Consider the following 21,716-nt stretch of genomic DNA (forward strand, 5'->3'; position numbering starts at 1 on the left):
ACTGATTTATCATCACACTGTAAAAAAAAAAAAAAAAAAAAAAAAAAAAAAATCCTGTTGTTTTTACAAAAAAAAAAAACTGGCAGCTGTGGTTTTCCACACATCCAACTGTAAACATATTACTGTAAACATACGGAGTAACATGTAGATTGAACATTTTAAACATGTAGATTCAACATTGTAAACGTGCAGATTTAACATTTTAAACATAGATTTAACATTTTAAACCTGTAGATTTAACATTTTAAACCTGTAGATTTAACATTTTAAACATGTAGATTTAACATTTTAAACCTGTAGATTTAACAGTTTAAACATGTAGATTTAACAGTTTAAACATGTAGATTTAAAATTTTAAACATGTAGATTTAAAATTTTAAACTTCTAGATTTAACATTTTAAACCTGTAGATTTTAACATTTTAAACTTATAGATTTAACATTTTAAACCTGTAGATTGAACATTTTAAACATGTAGATTTAACAGTTTAAACATGTAGATTTAAAATTTTAAACATGTAGACTTAAAATTTTAAACTTCTTGATTTAACATTTTAAACATGTAGATTGAACAGTTTAAACCTGTAGATTGAACAGTTTAAACCTGTAGATTGAACATTTTAAACATGTAGATTGAACATTTTAAACCTGTAGATTGAAAAGTTTAAACCTGTAGATTTAACATTTTAAACATGAAGATTTAACATTTTAAACATGTAGATTTAACAGTTTAAACCTGTAGATTGAAAAGTTTAAACCTGTAGATTTAACATTTTAAACCTGTAGATTGAACATTTTAAACATGTAGATTGAACAGTTTAAACTTGTAGATTTAAAATTTTAAACTTCTAGATTTAACATTTTAAACCTGTAGATTGAACAGTTTAAACCTGTAGATTGAACATTTTAAACATGTAGATTTAACATTTTAAACATGTAGATTTAACATTTTAAACATGTAGATTGAACATTTTAAACATGTAGATTTAACATTTTAAACCTGTAGATTGAACAGTTTAAACCTGTAGATTGAACAGTTTAAACCTGTAGATTGAACATTTTAAACATGTAGATTTAACATTTTAAACATGTAGATTAACATTTTAAACATGTAGATTGAACATTTTAAACATGTAGATTTAACATTTTAAACCTGTAGATTGAACAGTTTAAACCTGTAGATTGAACAGTTTAAACCTGTAGATTGAACAGTTTAAACCTGTAGATTGAACAGTTTAAACCTGTAGATTGAACATTTTAAACATGTAGATTGAACATTTTAAACATGTAGATTTAACATTTTAAACATGTAGATTTAACAGTTTAAACATGTAGATTGAACATTTTAAACATGTAGATTTAACATTTTAAACCTGTAGATTGAACAGTTTAAACCTGTAGATTGAACAGTTTAAACCTGTAGATTGAACAGTTTAAACCTGTAGATTGAACATTTTAAACATGTAGATTGAACATTTTAAACCTGTAGATTGAAAAGTTTAAACCTGTAGATTTAACATTTTAAACATGTAAATTGAACATTTTAAACCTGTAGATTTAACAGTTTAAACATGTAGATTTAACAGTTTAAACATGTAGATTTAAAATTTTAAACATGTAGATTTAAAATTTTAAACTTCTAGATTTAACATTTTAAACCTGTAGATTTTAACATTTTAAACTTATAGATTTAACATTTTAAACCTGTAGATTGAACATTTTAAACATGTAGATTTAACAGTTTAAACATGTAGATTTAAAATTTTAAACATGTAGACTTAAAATTTTAAACTTCTTGATTTAACATTTTAAACATGTAGATTGAACAGTTTAAACCTGTAGATTGAACAGTTTAAACCTGTAGATTGAACATTTTAAACATGTAGATTGAACATTTTAAACCTGTAGATTGAAAAGTTTAAACCTGTAGATTTAACATTTTAAACATGAAGATTTAACATTTTAAACATGTAGATTTAACAGTTTAAACCTGTAGATTGAAAAGTTTAAACCTGTAGATTTAACATTTTAAACCTGTAGATTGAACATTTTAAACATGTAGATTGAACAGTTTAAACTTGTAGATTTAAAATTTTAAACTTCTAGATTTAACATTTTAAACCTGTAGATTGAACAGTTTAAACCTGTAGATTGAACATTTTAAACATGTAGATTTAACATTTTAAACATGTAGATTTAACATTTTAAACATGTAGATTGAACATTTTAAACATGTAGATTTAACATTTTAAACCTGTAGATTGAACAGTTTAAACCTGTAGATTGAACAGTTTAAACCTGTAGATTGAACATTTTAAACATGTAGATTTAACATTTTAAACATGTAGATTAACATTTTAAACATGTAGATTGAACATTTTAAACATGTAGATTTAACATTTTAAACCTGTAGATTGAACAGTTTAAACCTGTAGATTGAACAGTTTAAACCTGTAGATTGAACAGTTTAAACCTGTAGATTGAACAGTTTAAACCTGTAGATTGAACATTTTAAACATGTAGATTGAACATTTTAAACATGTAGATTTAACAGTTTAAACATGTAGATTGAACATTTTAAACATGTAGATTTAACATTTTAAACCTGTAGATTGAACAGTTTAAACCTGTAGATTGAACAGTTTAAACCTGTAGATTGAACAGTTTAAACCTGTAGATTGAACATTTTAAACATGTAGATTGAACATTTTAAACCTGTAGATTGAAAAGTTTAAACCTGTAGATTTAACATTTTAAACATGTAAATTGAACATTTTAAACATGTAGATTTAACATTTTAAACATGTAGATTGAACAGTTTAAACATGTAGATTGAACACTGGATTTAAATGGTAAATGGACTGCACTTATTTAGCACATTTTCTCCACCTTCATGGTGTCCAAAGCACTTTCCAAAACCACCAGGTCCAACTGGGACCAGTTTAGGGTTCAGTGTCTTCCATGGACACTGTGACATATGGACAGTCAGAGCCAGGATTGGAACCACCAACCCTTTGGTTATTGGACGAGCCGCTCTACCAACTCTACCAACCCATTCATTTACAAATTTAAAATGTTACATTGTTAAATGTTTACTTTTTTTTTTTTTTTTTTTTTAAATAACTTTTTTATCTAAAAAAAAAAAGCAAATAGACTATGATTTCAACATTATGGTCTTTGCAATTTAAACAGCACCACATTGTTTTTCAATGTACAATTTTATTTTCTAAAAACAATATAAATCCATCATCTCTCCATCCAAATCTGGTTTTGTTCACATACTCTTCCTGTAAAAACTACAGCTAGATTTGATTTAATCGTTAACACAAAAATCTTTTCAAATAAACAACTTTGCATTGTATTGTCACTGACAGTTTTTTTATGTTGTAATTTTACAACTTTTGGTGTTAATTCTACAGTCATTTTTTACAGTGCATGCTTACAAGTTTGTCAGCCGTTGTTACTTATTATTAAAAAAAGTTATGGACAGATTTTCATGACATTTTCAGGACATGTTGATACTAGCACAAGGAACAAATGATTAAATTTTAGTGTATAGTGGTGATGGGGGTGGGGGGTGGGGGGGGCTTTTACAGTTGCACATTCTATTTTTCTACTGGCTTGTCAGACTTCTTCATTGTCTTCTCATTCCAAATAGTAGAATATGACACAACCGCACATTTTATTTATTTATTTATTTAATACAAGGGGTATTGTTTTTGGTTTGGTTTGTTTATTTAACACTTTAACACAGTGGTTTCCAACCTTTTTTGGCTGAAGACTCCATTTTAACATCACAAATTTCTGCAGACAGACATTTTTTTTTGGCTAAAATTAATTTGTTTTTGATTATGTAATAGTTTTCTATAATATGTTGCAAATAAACATTAATTTTAGACAACATTTAGTCTATATAATGTAAAATTTATTAGTAAGTTTGATTTTTTTTTTTTTTGATCAATTCATGCTTCACTTTCATCCCCACAGTTTGTTATGTCTTTTACGTCTCTCTCAACTCACCGTATATTTTTTATTAGTAAGTCTGTTTGTTTTTTTAATCTTTTTTATTAATTACTAGAAATTTCAGGCGACCCCATTTGAATTCCAGGTGGGGTCCTGAACCAAAGGTTAAAAAAAAATGCTTTAGCAGCAAAACTATGGCTTGAATTTATACCAAATTAGGTTTATAGATTGCCAGTGACCCAGAATAGATGTGATTACATTTTGGGAAAAGTAGGTCAAAGTTCAAATTTTTTATGAATTTTTAATTTTTTTTTTTTTTTTGCCATTTACTTATAATGGCTGAAATTTGTCTATGCTGTCTGTTAGTGGCTGGTTGATAAGTTTATTATTTTAGATTTTTCTTCCGTTTTTTTTTTTTTTTTTTTTGGTTTTGTTTATTTTTGGTTTCTGTTGGATTCTCTTCCCGTTTGGTTGTCTTGTTGCCACACCCCCTTTTGGGACAGAATGAGGCTGATTGCCACCCACCTGTTTTGCCACATGCATTTGGGTTACCACACAGAGCAGAGCAGGACTGTGCAGAACAAATTAGTGAGGTGAGCACAAAGAACATTTGAGTGTGATTTGTTTTTTCACATTATTTTGAACAAATATCAAGCTTGATAGTCATGTGGAATGGGTTGTTTTTACCTCCACCAGGAGGTATTGTGATCGCTTTGCTTTGTGTGTGTGCATGCGTGTTTGTTTGTTTGTTTGATTGTTAGCAAGATAACTCAAAAAGTTATGGATGGATTTTCAGGAAATTTTCAGGAAATGTTGATACTGGCACAAGAAAGAAATGATTAAATTTTGGTGGTGATGGGGGGGGGGTTGGTTCAATCAGAAGGAGGAGTGGACTCACATCGTCAAAATGAACACAAATGAAGGAAAAAATGAACAAATTGCACAAAAATGAAGAAAATAGAAAAATTAAATGAACACAAATGAAGGAAATAATGAACAAAATGCACAAAAATGCAGAAAATAGAAAAATTAAATGAACACAAATGAAGGAAATACTGAACAAAAAGCACAAAAATGAAGAAAACATAAAAAATTAAATGAACACAAATGAAGGAAATAATGAAAAAAAAGCACAAAAATGAAGAAAACATAAAAATTAAATGAACACAAATGAAGGAAATAATGAACAAAAAGCACAAAAATGAAGAAAATATAAAAATTAAATGGACAAAAAAATGAAGGAAATAATGAACAAAATGCACAAACTGAAGAAAATATAAGTATTGAACAAAATTAAGAAAAATGAATATAAAAACACAATGAAGAAAAATTAAGAAAATAATGAAAAATGAAGAAAATATAAAAACAAAATGACCTAAAATGAAGAAAATATTGAACAAAATAAACAAAAATGAATATAAAACAAAATGAAGAAAATAATGAACAAAATGGGGGGGTAGATCTCTCTTGGTGGAGGTCTGCGCTCTCCTGAGTGCTTTTCTTGTTTGAAATGTGTGTATTAAATTACTGTTTTAATTATGAGTAATATATCTTGCTTGTAATAATGTCTGGGCTTTTAAAGAAAATGTAACCTAAGTAAAGTTTGCAAAATAACTTAAGTACAAATGTTTGTGTTTTAGTTTCATGATGATGAAATAAAAGATTTACACCAATCGAACTCTACGCCGTTTCATTGATGCCAAGGGCTGCTACACTGTCTGTGTCTATACTGACATCAACACTCGCATAGACAGGATGACATCAGTTGGGTCGATGCCAAAATAAGCTACAATAAATGTGAGGGGTGGGATTTGTTGGTCCTGGCACCACCTATTTATTTATTTATTTATTTATTTATTTTTGCGACTGGTTCCATGCTGGTAGGAAAGTGTTAAGAGAGTAGGGGGGGACTTAAGACTAAACTAACAAAATAATAAACAAACTAAGCAACAAAAATAACAATTTCAATATGCTATCAATGAAAGTGGGGGTGAAGTTGGTACAAATATTTGCACCCTGTTGCACATCTAGAATCCTATAGCTTCCAAAAAAGTTTTTCCGATTTAAATTTTGATGATTTTGTCTGTTTTTATAATTTTTATTTTAAATTATGCATTTACATTAACATGTACTTAGACATAAGGAACCACACAGACACAATACAAAAAAAAAAAAAAGAATTATACAACAAACCTACAGACTTATTAAACACACACAAAAAAAAGCAAAACACAACAACAAAATAAATAATATTATCAGCTCCTCTTCATAATGCTCAGGAAGTGTCATCTTGGGGTTGACATGCATTATGATGTATCTAATAAATTGCATATTATTTACCCTAATATTTAATGTAATGTACTTTTTTCTATTGTCTTTCCTGTTCTTGTAGATCTTTAATTGGACCGTTTTAAGGATCTGATGCCAGTTGATGTGGACTATAAATCACAACCATCAACTTCAGTTTTGAAGGGTGAGTTGACCTGCATTTTTTGTCTTTTCTGCTTTGGGCCTTACTTTTTATTGGTTTCTTCAGTGCAACGAGTCCAGTCTAATGGCAATGTATTTTGGGAATGTACCCAAAAAACAAAGATTTCAGATTAACCCTCCGGTATCCCGTCCATCAAGGCCCTTACTAAGCACCAAGTGTGCCATTTTGGCACACTTGTGAAATAATGTCAAAAAAATTTCATTCAGTTTGTTTTTAATTCTTTTACACTTTTTTCTGTTTCATCAATGTAAGCTGTAAATAAAAATACCAAATACTCAATAATTGTCACATTTTTTTAACCCTTTAAATGCAGTGTTTGTAATGTAAACAAAACATTTTTTTGGATGCAAAAAACACAAAAAATAATTTTTTTTTCTCAATATACTACATAAAAATTGGATCACATATTATTTGATTTTTTCCTCCTGGCATATGTCAGTGATTAACTCCAACATTGGTTAATTTGCATTATTATTTTTGGCGCTAGGTGAAATGTTCAAAAATACTAGCATCTGTCACCAAGTGTGCATAAAATGCACACCTATAAATCAAACTATTAAATATTATATATTGATTTATTTTTCTGCTCTAATTTGATTTTATTTTTGTAAATCAAGGTCAGCCCTAATCATACAGATCAAATAATCATTCATTTTAGATTTTTTTTAACCCTTTAAACGATCTCTTTTCATCATGATGTCACTACATTTTTGATGCAAAAAACACTTTTTTTTTTTTTTTTTTTCAAATTACTACATAAAAATTGGATCACATATTATTTGATTTTTTTCATCCTGGCATATGTCAGTGATTAACTCCAACATTGGTTAATTTGCATTATTATTTTTGGCGCTAGGTCAAATGTTCAAAAATACTAGCATTTGTCACCAAGTGTGCGTAAAATGCACACCTATAAATCCAACTATTAAATATTATATATTGATTTATTTTTCTGCTCTAATTTGATTTTATTTTTGTAAATCAAGGTCAGCCCTAATCATACAGATCAAATAATCATTCATTTTAGATTTTTTTTAACCCTTTAAACGATCTCTTTTCATCATGATGTCACTACATTTTTGATGCAAAAAACACCTTTTTTTTTTTTTTTTCAAATTACTACATAAAAATTGGATCACATATTATTTGATTTTTGCAGCCTGGCATATGTCAATGATGAACAGCAACATTAACAACATTAATAAATTAATTTAGACCCTCACCTTTTAAATGAAGCCCAAATATCAGTAAAAGCAGGATTTATGCCTTAATGGCTTTCAGATCAAAAACAGTGGTTATAATGGAAGAAATAGTGTGTTTTAGGCACATTTTGGCAGACACATGCTAGTCTTGTAATTTTCTTTTGTTTACAATGTGCTAATTTTAGTTGGTGGCCAAAATTTTAAAGATCATGCCAAAATGAACAACTTTTGAATTCTAACCTTATTTAAATTGTGTAAAATAATATGACGTTTTTTAACACGAAGTGCAAAGCGTGCCTAAAAAGCACACCCAGATACCGGAGGGTTAATGTTCAGTCAGTAACAAAACAATCTGCATTTGTAAATTTCGGGTTTAACTCGGGGCAGGTTAAGTGCAGTTATTTTAGTCGCAGGCTCCATGTACAGTATATTCTGACATAGTAGAAACCCACAAGAAATGATTTTCTTTCCCCATGAAATGCACCAAATTTGCTCTTCGCCTGCAGTCAGGAAACTGCAAATGTGTGGATAGCTTGTGCTTAGTCATGGATTTAAAACCCTCAGTACTAAATAATTAAACAGCAAAGAGACACTGTTGAATTGATTAGTCATGTCTGATTCCAGAACTAATGAACCCAACACATTTGGCCAAGTTTGGTTTAAAAAAAAAAACAAACAAAAAAAAAACGAGCTGTCATGCACTACGTGTCAATACCGTTTTTATTACATTGCCCAAAATAAAGTAAATCTGCTCTCATTATTTAATAGATAAAAACAACTGCACGTAATAATTGATGAATTTGTGCTGCCTAAAGCCGTATGTGCAGTGCATTTTTTCATCACTTCAGCTGACATCTCTAGCATTGACTGACATTTATTTGGGGGAACAGTTTTGTTTGCATCATTCATGAGAGTAATTTCACCTCCCCTTCAAACGGCCTTCAGAGGATACTAAGAACTGAGTATTTGCACCTCATGAATTGTGCATTTGTCTATTGTGGTGGTTAACCAGAACGGAATAGAATGTAGTGACAGTAGTCGGTACCAAAGCAGGAGTCAGACTTGAACGAACAAATGCACACAAAACTTGGATTAATTCAAAGCAATTTACCGAAAGCGATTGTAAAGTTTTCCTTAGTTCTTTGTGCTTCAATTTACAGGAAATGACTATGCATTTGTAAAAAAAAAAAAAAGAGAAAAGACATGGATAAGATTTTGGAAAAGACAGATGAAAAACACAGAGATTAAAGTTCATATTTCAGTGGAGCAATCCAAAGCCAATATAAAAGCCTCTCCAAGCTGCAAACCCGCAGCGCAAGCAGGTGTTTGTGCTCTTATCAGAGAGGGAGTCATGCCATATAAACCACAGCCTTTGAAATATGAGATACCATGGCATGATAAAAACATTTGATGTCGAAATGAGCCGATAGATGCACACTGAGTGAAGAAAAGCACAAGGCTTCAAATTTGCATGTCACATCCTGAAGATTAGGTTTAACCATCTGTGATAATTCTGTGCTGAAGATGCTGAGAATCATTATCGCTGGAATCTGATGTAGCGAAGAGATTGTTATATGAATTATTTGGGTTGGTACACTTCAATTATACATTACAGAATGTCTGTCTGACAATTCACCAATGGAGAGTCGGTTGCGGATTTTCCCGTTTCCTGACTTGTGTAGTTTCGACAATGGCAAATGGTTTTAATACAGTCACATTTGAAGGATATAAACGAATCAAACTACCGTAAATTCCAGACTATAGACCGCACCTGAATATACAGGGTGGGGAAGCAAAATTTACAATGAACATTTAGTTGTTTTTTCTCAGCAGGCACTGTGTCAATTGTTTTGAAACCAAACATATATTGATGTCATAATCATACCTAAAGCATTTGTTCACAGTATCATGTTGGTAAAATTACAGGATATTTGTGTTTTCACTTGTCCTGACTGTAAACGATACAAATTACAATTACACACTGTTAGTAATAATAGGCACAAAAGAGGACATGAAGGCGAACATGGGGCACCGAACCCAACGTCCATCCACTAAATAAAGTCTAAGTAAGACATTATTAACCCACAAAATTAAAATGTGATTCAAGTAGTAACTTTGTGTAATATAACATAGTGAGCCGCACTCATCTTGTTATGGGGACGGTTTGTGCTGAGTTACGTATGGAAGTAAATCTGTCTCATCAGATTTTGAATTGTAAAAGCCATTGAATTTCTAGCACTGAATTTTTTTGCACTGAAATTAAGTATCTGAATTTTTTGTTTCTCAATGTAACTATGGTCGTAAATTTAGAATAAAAAAAAATTCAAATGCAAAAATTTTAAATGTAAAAAAATTCAGATCACACATCCGGGACACCAAGGATAAGTAATCAATTCTATCTCAAGTCGAACCATCAGCCAGCCAATCGAGTTATGTTAGGTTGGTCATGTGACACCAATGCAGGAAGACGGTCAGCGCAGATATGTGATCTGAACTTTTTGCATCTGAATTTTTGCCACTGATTTTTTTTGCATCTGAATTTTTTGCATCTGAATTTTTGCCACTGATTTTTTTTGCATCTGAATTTTTTGCATCTGAATTTTTTGCCACTGAATTTGTTGCTCGTGAATTTTTTGCTTCTGAATTTTTTGCCACTGAATATGTTGCTCGTGATTTTTTTGCTGGTGAATTTTTTGCTCGTGAATTTTTTTGCTTGTGAATTTTTTGCTTCTGAATTTTTTGCCACTGAATTTGTTGCTCGAGAATTTTTTGCTTCTGAATTTTTTGCCACTGATTTTTTTGCATCTGAATCTTTTGCTTGTGAATTTTTTGCCACTGAATTTGTTGCTCGTGAATTTTTTGCTTGTGAATCTTTTTGTCACTGAATTTGTTGCTCGTGAATTTTTTGCTTGTGAATTTTTTTGCCACTGAATTTGTTGCTCGTGCATTTTTTGCTTGTAAATTTTTTTGCTTCTGAATTTTTTGCTTGTGAATTTTTTGCCACTGAATTTGTTGCTCGTGAATTTTTTGCTTGTGAATTTTTTTGCCACCGAATTTGTTGCTCATGCATTTTTTGCTTGTGAATTTTTTTGCTTCTGAATTTTTTGCCACTGAATTTTTTGCATCTGAATTTTTTGCTTGTGAATTTTTTGCATCTGAATTTTTTGCTTGTGAATTTTTTTGCATCTGAATTTTTTGCCACTGATTTTTTTGCATCTGAATTTTTGCCACTGATTTTTTTGCATCTGAATTTTTTGCTTGTGAATTTTTTCCATCTGAATTTTTTGCCACTGATTTTTTTTCATTCTAAATTTATAAACACAGTTGAATTCAGAGACAAAAAAAATTCAGATACTTAATTTCAGTGCAAAAAAAAATTCAGTGCTAGAAATTCAATAGCTTTTACAATTCAAAATCTGATGAGACAGATTTCCTTCCATAGTTACGTGACTCATGTTGTTTACAGTTTCACCGAGTCATGTGACCATTCGCTACATTGTAAGTTGTAAATTATAAATAATAGTTAAAATAAAGTTGCTGTTATGTGTTCTGTAGTTATATGGCTCATGTTGTGGCTGTTGGGGAGGGAAGCTAAGCTAACAGGGTGGGGGGGGGGGGGCGTATTTCAGCTCGTCATCATGACTGAACTTTGTTTTGCTGTTATAGTCTGTGCTGTTTTACGTATGTGGTGTGAAAAAAAGACAATAAAATTACCTACTTTAGAAATGCTGTGCAATGACACAACAGGTGCAGACTCCTGAATAGGGATGTAATGATATGAAAATTTCATATCACGGTTGTTGTGACCAAAAGTATCACAGTTATTATCGCGGTATTGTTGAAATTGTGCTCAAAATGTTCAAAAAGTACTGATACACACACTGTAATAATTTAACCAAGTTATATTTAAAAAAACAAAAAAAACAAAAAAAACACCAAATAAAATAATAGGTACCTTCTGAGCCTATTTTGTTTGTTTTTCAGTCCTTTTGATTTTGCCTTTATATACTATATAAACACATGTTTACTATACCCATGTTTGGGATCTGTTTTTTTCAGCACTTCATCTACATCATCTGCTTATTATTTTTTCACTTTAACCTACTATAAAAACATAAAAGGACAAAAAACACACACAAAAAAAACATAAAATGTATATAATTTATTGCATAAATAACACACAGATGCTTAACGAACCTTTTCAAAGACTTTAAAAGTGAATATTGGTTCCAAATATTAGGTACAGAAAATTAAAATTGTAATAAATTCAAACTATACTCAAATATTTGACATAAAAGCAGATCTTTACATAGGGTTTTTTCCCCTAAAAGTGCGGTAATCAAACACGGTTATCATGAGAATTAGAATTTAAACGGTAATACTAACCATCTGCAATTTTATCGCGGTTTATCGTAATAACGGTAATCGTTACATCCCTACTCCTGAATACATCAATGTAATAGTTAACTATGTGTAAATAAATGATATGTAAAGATGTGAAATATTAACTGATAACAGATAATGCCATTTATGATTAAAAATATCATTAAGAATTTCCTATTTTTACAATGAATACTGAGAAGGAGAGAAAACAGAGTAATGGCAGTGTTTTGTAACAAATGTACTATATAATACAGACTGTGCTTTCCTTGTTTTAGGTGTTTCAGACATTCTTGCTACACTGATGAAACAGGCCAAACTAATCAATAAGCGCAGCACTAACTCTAAAGGTATATGCCCATTAATGCCAGTGGGGTTGTTAGGGAGAGCCTTCCACATTGATTGATTCTGCTTAAGACTGGAACAGGGAAAAGGAAAGTATGTTCTGGCTATAGTACTCCCTTTAGGACACTAACACATTTGATTTATTTATGTACTTATTCACTTACTTACTTACTTACTTACTTACTTACTTACTTACTTACTTACTTACTTACTTACTTATTTACTTACTTGCTTACTTAATTACTTACTTATTTATTTACTTACTTACTTACTTACTTACTTACTTACTTACTTATTTATTTATTTATTTATTTACTTACTTACTTATTTACTTATTTATTTATTTACTTACTTATGTATTTACTTATTTATTTACTTATTATTTATTTATTTATTTACTTATTTATTTATTTATTTATTTATTTATTTATTTATTTGATTACTTACTTACTTACTTACTTATTTACTTACTTATTTATTTATTTATTTACTTACTTTCTTACTTATTTACTTACTTATTTATTTACTTACTTACTTATTTACTTACTTATTTATTTATTTATTTACTTACTTACTTACTTACTTATTTATTTATTTATTTATTTATTTATTTATTTATTTACTTACTTATGTATTTACTTATTTATTTACTTATTTATTTATTTACTTACTTACTTACTTACTTATTTACTTACGTATTTATTTATTTACTTACTTATTATTTATTTATTTATTTACTTATTTATTTATTTACTTACTTATTTACTTATTTATTTATTTATTTACTTACTTATTTACTTATTTATTTATTTATTTACTTACTTATTTATTTACTTATTTACTTTATTTATTTATTTACTTACTTATTGATTTACTTTTTATTTACTTACTTACTTATTTATTTATTTATTTATTTACTTACTTACTTATGTATTTACTTATTTATTTACTTACTTATTATGTATTTATTTATTTACTTACTTACTTACTAATTTATTTATTTATTTACTTACTTACTTATTTACTTAATTACTTATTTACTTACTTACTTATTTACTTACTTACTTACTTACTTATTTACTTACTTACTTACTTATTTACTTACTTACTTACTTACTTACTTACTTATGTATTTATTTTTACATGGAGTTGGAACTTCTACATCAGGGGTGTCAAACTCATTTTAGTTCAGGGGCCACATTCAGCTAAATTTGATCTAAAATGGGCCAGACCAGTGAAATAATAACATAATATAAAAATAATATCAACTCCAAACATTTATCTATGTTTTACAGCAAAAAAAGTAAATTTACATTATGAGCAGGTTTACATCTACAAACTATCCTTTCAAAAGATGTGAATAACATGAACAAACTGAAAAAAATCAGTGTGATTTTAACAAAATTCTGCCTCAGTTCATCACTTCCACATGTACATTAGAACTTACAGATCACAGTGGATCTACAAACACACAAAACATTTAATAACAGGCAGAAAATTGTTAAAATTGTACTTGATTCTCTTAAGACATTTCAGGTTATTTGCATTTTTTTTTTGCAAAATTATACTTTGTTTTAGTGTAAATACATGAAAATATTTACATTTACAAAGAGAAACATTTGGAGTTGTCCTTATTTCTATGTTTTTATGATAGTATTTTACTGGTCTGACCCACTGCACATTGAATTGGTCTGAATGTGGAACCTGAACTAAAAGGATTGTTAATATCTTAGTGTAATTTTTGCATTTCACAAGTTCATCCCAAGGGCCGGACTGGACCCTTTGGCGGGCCGGATTTGGCCCCCGGGCCGTATGTTTGACACCTGTGTTCTGCATCTTAGCCTATATTTCTAGTGGAAGTGGTTTCAAAGACAAAACACAATTTTTCAAGGCATCAGTGTACTTTGCATTGTAAAATAAACCATACTATTTTAATTTATTATTTATTAACAACGTGTTCATAATTGGACTGAGAATAAAAAGACCGCATATAAAAACTGAACAAAGCCCTTAAGTTACACTAAGTAACTCCCAAAGTAACACAACAGAACACTACAACCTACAACTGTAATTAAAGTGCTTTAATGGCAAAGATTGGATTTTTATGCCATTTAATATATTATCGAACAGCTCTAGAGGACCAGTTTATGAAAACAACACCAAGTTTTGGAATAAAGCTGTTACTTTGCAGGTGCTCTCTGGTGACGGCGTTGGATTTTTATGGCATTGTTGGATTTCATTTTTTTCAGAAAAGTTATAGTATAACTGGAAATATATTTAGTGTATAATGGTTCTATATCTCAATGCATGGACAATAATTCTACCTGAAAAGTGCAGGGTTATAATACCATATATTAACCCTGTAAAGCAGGGGTGTCAAACGTGGCCCGGGGGCCAAATACAACCCGCCAAAGGTTCCAATCCGGCCCATGGGATGAATTTACAAAGTGCAAAAATTCCACAGTCAAGGCTGTGGAACTAATTTTAGTTCAGGTTCCACATACAGACTAATATGATCTACAGTAAAATAATAACAGCATAATAACCTACAAGAAATAATGACTATATATTTTCTTCTTGGTTTGATGTGAGAAAAAATATTACAAAATGCCTATAAATAACAACTACAAACTTTTCTTTGTTTTAGTGCAAAAAATAACATTAAATTATGAAAATATTTCCATTTCCAAACTATCCTGTCACACTAAAATGTGAATAACCTGAACAAATATGAACAACCTGAAATGTCTAAAGAAAATTCAGCACAATTTTAACAATTTTTCTGCCTGTTCCTCAGTATTTAGTGTCTTTGTAGATCCGATCCATAATGCACATGTAGAAATGATAAGTTGAGGCATAAAATTGTTAAAATTGCACTAATTTTTCTTAAGAAATTTCAATTTTTTCACATTCTTCACATCATTTTTGTTTGGATAGTTTATAAAAGTATTTTCATAATTTAATTGGGATTTTTTTGCACTAAGACAAAGACAAAAATCTGGAGTTGTCATTATTTATAGGTTGTTATACTACTATTTTACTAGTTTGGCCCACTGGAGGTCAAACTGGGCTGAATGTGGCCACTGAACTAAAATGAGTTTGACACCCCTGCTGTAAAGTCTGAACCATTAAATCATTGACAGAAAATTCCAGTTCTTTGAAACTGGAGCCTTTATTGGTCCTTCTGAACAACCCAAAAAAAAATTTTTTTTTCAAATATCAATTTCCATTCATGGGTTTCTATTTTGTATCATATTTGATACATCAGGTCTCAAATATTATTATTTTTGAACAAAGAAAAACATGATATAACACAAACACAACAAATTGGTAATTCCTTTTCAAAACTGGTAAAGTTCTGCCTCCTTCCTCATTAATGACAATCTTGTAGTGTCACTGGAAAGGCCTCTGGTGAACGAACCCTGAAAATACATATTACACGTAACCAGTCTAAAATGGAACTACAGTCGTGGAAAAAAATTATTAGACCTTCAGAAGTAATTAGAAACAACGGTTATGCAATCAAATAGGAACTCCTGTGTGTATCATGTGACTAAAACAGACAGAAAAAAAAACATGGAATGCCTCAAACAGGGGTGTCAAACATGCGGCCCGGGGGCCAAATGTGGCCCGCCAAAGGGTCCAGTTCAGCCCCTGGGATGTTTTTGCCAAGTACAAAAATTCCACAGTCTGGAATTGAATTAAGCAAAAAAAAATTTAGCTTGAATTAAGGAAAAAAATTTGAATTAAGCAAAAAAAAAAAATTCTCAAATTTAGCAAAAAAAAAAACTTGAATTAAGCCAAAAAAATCTTCAATTAAGTAAAAAACATCTTCGATTAAGCAAAAAAAACCCCTCAAATTTAGCAAAAAATCTTGAATTACACAAAAAAAATCTTCAATTAAGTAAAAAAGAATCTTGAATTAAGCCAAAAAAGAAACAAAAATCTTGATTTAAGCCAAAAAAAAAAAAAAAAACTTCAGTTAAGTAAAAAAAAATTTCAATTAAGCCAAATAAATCTCAAATTTAGCAAAAAATCTTAAATTAAGCAAAAAAAAAAAAAAATCTTCAGTTAAGTAAAAAAAATCTTGAATTAAGCCAAAAAAAAATCTAGAATTAAAAACTTTTTTTTGGTCTTTGTTTTAGTGCAAAAAAAAACATTAAATTATGAAAATATTTACATTTCCAAACTATCCTGTCAAACTAAAATGTGAATAACCTGAAGAAATATGAACAACCTGAAATGTCTAAAGAAAATTCAGCACAATTTTAACAATTTTTCTTCCTGTTCCTCAGTGTTTAGTGTCTTTGTAGATCTGATCCATAATGCACGTGGACAAATGAGAAGTTGAGGAATAATATTGTTAAAATTGCACTAAATTTTCTTACGTTGTTTTAATTTAAATTTCAGTTTTTTCAGGTTTTTTTTTTTTTTTTGATAGTTTATAAAAGAATTTTCATAATTTATTTATTTATTTATTTATTTATTTTTTACACTAAAACAAAGACAAAAATTTGGACTTGTAATTATTTATAGGTTATTCTGTTATTATTTTTCTGGTCCGGCCCACTGCAGATCAAATTTAGCTGAATATGGAACTGAACTAAAATGAGTTTAACACCCCTGGTATAAAAGCACTGTTTTTGTCAGTACAATGCCATAGATTTTGATGTTAGAACTGAAGTGATTTTGGTTATTATCAAGAAAACATGGAAAACGTCTAGATATCAGCTCTGAAATTAAACTCTTATGAGCCATTTCTTTTGTTATCATTCTATTTGTCCAAACAAATGTACCTTTAGTTGCATTAAAATGAACAAGGAATTGAAGAAAACAAGGGGTGGTCTAATAATTTTTTCCACAACTGTACATGGGTCTGCATTCGAATCTAGATGGCTAGTTCTCTCCGGTGTTTGGATTTTTTTTTTTTTTTTTTTTTTTTCTCCCTGCGGTAAACCTACAGCAGCTCTAGCAGAGGTGAAGCAACAATTAGCTGATCTCTCCAGTGTGTCAGCTGCTAAATGCGACTGACTGACAGGACATTAACAGCAGGTAAATACAAGACTGGAGCCTCGTTCCAGGAGAGCTCAGGCATTTATTTGGTTTGTCGTTTTCTTCCGAAAGACAACGAAGAGTGTTTTTATTTGAGGGATATTGACACCTCGCATCACATGGAGTCTAACTTTTATTATATGTGACAGTACTTATTTATTTTTAGGTTGTTGTCTTCATTCTAAGGTTAAGGAAATGACACAGTCTGATGGTGTTTGAAAGGGTTCACTATAATGCTTTTGCTTTAGATGGAGGTTAATACAGTAAACCTTTCCAGAATTAATGTTCAGGCTTTTAGAGTGGCATACTTTATTCAATATTTATTAATTTATTAAAATATTCTGCCAGAAAAGCAAGGTGGGGGAAAAAATAAGGGAGAATAAAAAAATATATTTAGTCTAAAATCACATCATTATTTATTTTTCCCAACTTACATACTGTTTATTTGTATATATATATATATATATATATATATATATATATATATATATATATATATATACTTTTTTTTTTTTCCATTCATAATGCAAAATCCCAGATTATGATATTTACAAAGTAATCTCACCGGTGAAAGTGCACTATTTTTGGGTTCGGGCTGACTCAAATAATGCAGACACTAGTAACTTACTATCTGTGGGTGGAATGCTTCTCACGTCTGCCCTAAATTCAGGGTTCTAGAAAAGATAGGATAGGACATTGAGGAAAAACAGAAAAAAGACACTTGAATAACTCTGCTAAATGTACTGCAAGACTAATGACATGCTATTATTGCTTTATGTTTTATTAAAATAACCTTAAAGACATGACTTAACTATAATGCTCCTTGATATACATACTATTGTGTTCATATAATGATAATAATAATAACAATAATAATAATAATGGATTGGATTTATATAGCACTTTTCTAGACATCCAAAGCGCTTTATATTATTAACCCACTATTCATTTGCTCTCACATTCACACTCTGGTGGTGATAAACTACATTTGTAGCCACAGCTGCCCTGGGACACACTGACAATTTGTGCCTACGGCCCCTCTGACCACCACCAAACATTCATACACCAGTGTGGGTGGCACTGGAGGCAGGGAGGGTGAAGTGTCTTGCCCAAGGACACAACGGACTGACTAGGACAGAGCGGGATTCGAACCGCCAACCCTTCGGTTATTGGACGACCCACCCATATACATATAAACCAGGGGTGTCAAACATGCAGCCCGGGGGCCAAATGCGGCCCACCAAAGGGTCCAGTTCGGCTCCTGGGATGTTTTTGCCAAGTGCAAAAATTCCAGTCTTGAATAGAATTAAGCAAAAAAAAAAAAAAATTAGCTTGAATTAAGAAAAAAATCTTGAATTAAGCCAACCAAAAAAAAAAATCTTCAATTAAGTAACAAAAAAAATTCAATTAAGCCAAAAAAAATCTCAAATTTAGCAAAAAATCTTAAATTAAGCCAAAATATCCTCAATTAAGTTAAAAAAAAAATTCTGGAATTAAGCCAAAAAAAATCTTCATTTAAGTAAAAGAATCTTGAATTAAGTAAAAAAAAAAAACAACTTTGAATTAAGCTAAAAAAAAAAAAAAAAAAAAAAAAAAAAATCTTCAATTAAGTAAAAAAAAAAAAATCTTCAATTAAGTAAAAGAATCTTGAATTAAGCAAAAAAAAAAAACAAAAAAAACCTTTGAATTAAGCTAAAAAAAAATTAAAAATCTTCAATTAAGTAAAATAAATAAATAAATAAATAAATCTTCAATTAAGCCAAAAAAAAAAAAAAATCTGAAATTTAGGAAAAAATCTTGAATTAAGCCAAAAAAAATCTCAAATTTTGAAAAAAAAAATCATGAATTAAGCCAAAAAAAAAATCTTGAATTAAGCCAAAAAAAAAAAAATCTTCAATTACGTTTAAAAAAAATATTGAATGAAGCCAAAAAAAAATCTAGAATCAACAACTTCAATTTTTATTTGTTTTAGTGCAAAAAATAACATTAAATTATACAAATATTTACAGACCAACATGATCTACAGTAAAATAATAACAGCAGAATAACCTACAAGAAATGACTAAATATTTTCTTCTTGGTTTGATGCGAAAAAAATATTACAAAATGCCTGTAAATAACAACTACAAACTTTTGTCTGTGTTTTACTGCAAAAAAACCCCATTCATTTATGAAAATATTTACATTTACAAACTATCCTGTAACAATTAAATGTGAATAACCTGAACAAATATGAACAACCTGAAATGTCTAAAGAAAATTCAGCACAATTTTAACAATTTTTCTTCCTGTTCCTCAGTGTTTAGTGTCTTTGTAGATCTGATCCATAATGCACATGGACAAATGAGAAGTGGAGGAATAATATTGTTAAAATTGCACTAAATTTTCTTACGTTGTTTTGATTTAAATTTCAGTTTTTTCAGTTTTTTTTTTTTTTTTTTTTTGGATAGTTTATTAAACTAAGTATTTTCATGATTTAATGTTTTGTTTTGTTTTTTTACACTAAAACAAAGACAAAAATTTGCAGTTGTCATTATTTATAGGTTATTCTGTTATTACTTTTCTGGTCCGGCCCACTGCAGATCAAATTTAGCTGAATATGGAACTGAACTAAAATGAGTTTGACACCCCTGGTAAAAATAACTTTAAGACCATTTAGCGTGGAAGTGTTATATTTTCGTTCTATTTACGTAGCATGTTCATCTGGACAGCGCCTAATGGTGAAATTATGCACTTCATTTAAACAGTCCTCAGAACTTGAATGCGGCCTACATAAAGGATCAATGCCACAAAGGTCCAATTGATCTATCTTCTAATTATTACCTTAAGATGTTCCGTGTGCACCATCATACCAGTATCCAATCAAATCCAATTAACATCGGTGCCCCCCTCCAGAAAACTGCATTATAGAGGGATTACACAGCTATCTGTGCTGGTCTGATTAATGGTCGCAGTAATTAATGCTGAAGGGGTCTGTCCGAGTGCCTCAGCGTAGAGGAGCATACAGCAGTCAGCCAGCTGCAGCCCACTCATACACATGCACATGCACGCACACAACAAACACCTGGATCTCCTTACGTGCGCATATGTTGCACACGATATAAGGGTGTATTCAGAAAGGTTTGAGCCGCCGACACAGATGGAGATACAGGGGTTGGACAAAATAATGGAAACAGCTTAAAAAATCAACAAAATATAATTTAATATGGTGTAGGTCCGTCTTTTGCGGCAATTACAGCCTCAATTCTCCGAGGTATTGATTCATACAACTTGTGAATTGTTTCCAAAGGAATTTTAAGCCATTCTTCAGTTAGAATACCCTTCAATTCTTTTAGAGACGATGGCGGTGGAAATCGACGTCTTACTTGAATCTCTAAAACTGACCATAAATGCTCAATAATGTTGAGGTCTGGGGACTGTGCCGGCCATACGAGATGTTCAACTTCATTAGAATGTTCCTCATGCCATTCTTTAACAATTCTAGCTGTATGGATTGGGGCATTATCATCTTGAGGTGAAGGTGTTTCCATTATTTTGTCCAACCCCTGTAAATGAAGAATGACTTCACAATAATAAGGTTCATATGGATGCTGTTGGTGTCTATGAACATTTAGAGACCTCACAGAATCTATTCCCATTGTCTAAAATATTGTATCTATTACTATGCCTGAGTAAACTGTAACAAACTAAAAGAGAAATTAGAATGTTTTTATCCTCGCCTGTTTTTTTTTTTTTTTTTGGTTGGATTGACGATGATATGCATAAATTAATTGTTTGTGTCGGAGATTTTTAATAGCGTATATTTCAGCCCACAAAGATTAAATAATCATGTTTCAACATTAAAGTTTGCACTAAAATACACTTTTGATGTACTTTTATTAACATTAGGGTCTAAACTTTGAGCAAAAGTTGAAAAAAAAAACATCCATTGTTCTGATTTATTATATTTTTATAGTAGATGAATATTAATATAATTTTTTGGCGCGCAGGTGGGCCGATAGGGCTAAAGAGGTTAAAAAATGTGTTTCAATTCAATTCACACACAAAAAAGTAAATAACGTTGTGCAAGAATCCCAACTGAAAAAAAAAATAATAATAATAATAATAAAAAATATCCATAACTTTTTGTTTGTAGTGTACAGGGGTTGGACAAAATAATGGAAACACCTTAAAAAATCAACAAAATATAATTTAATATGGTGTAGGTCCGCCTTTTGCAGCAATTACAACCTCAATTCTCCGAGGTATTGATTCATACAACTTGTGAATTGTTTCCAAAGGAAT

At 30.0% G+C, this 21,716-nt stretch overlaps 1 protein-coding gene across 2 annotated transcripts in view; it reads left to right on the forward strand.

The window, feature by feature from the left end:
- Positions 1–21,716, forward strand: part of lrrc4ca (leucine rich repeat containing 4C, genome duplicate a) — a 778,552-nt gene that overhangs the window by 333,479 nt on the left and 423,357 nt on the right. Inside the window, exon 1 of one of the 2 annotated variants that reach the window (XM_030136980.1) lies at positions 6,354–6,435. The exons of the other annotated variant lie outside the window; for it this stretch is intronic. The gene's annotated coding sequence lies outside the window, so the exon portion shown is untranslated. Of the gene's footprint in view, positions 1–6,353; positions 6,436–21,716 lie in introns of those variants that run through there. 2 annotated transcript variants of the gene reach the window in all.

This window comes from Sphaeramia orbicularis, chromosome 6, assembly GCF_902148855.1.
Source record: "Sphaeramia orbicularis chromosome 6, fSphaOr1.1, whole genome shotgun sequence".
NCBI classification, from domain to species: Eukaryota; Metazoa; Chordata; class Actinopteri; order Kurtiformes; family Apogonidae; genus Sphaeramia; species Sphaeramia orbicularis.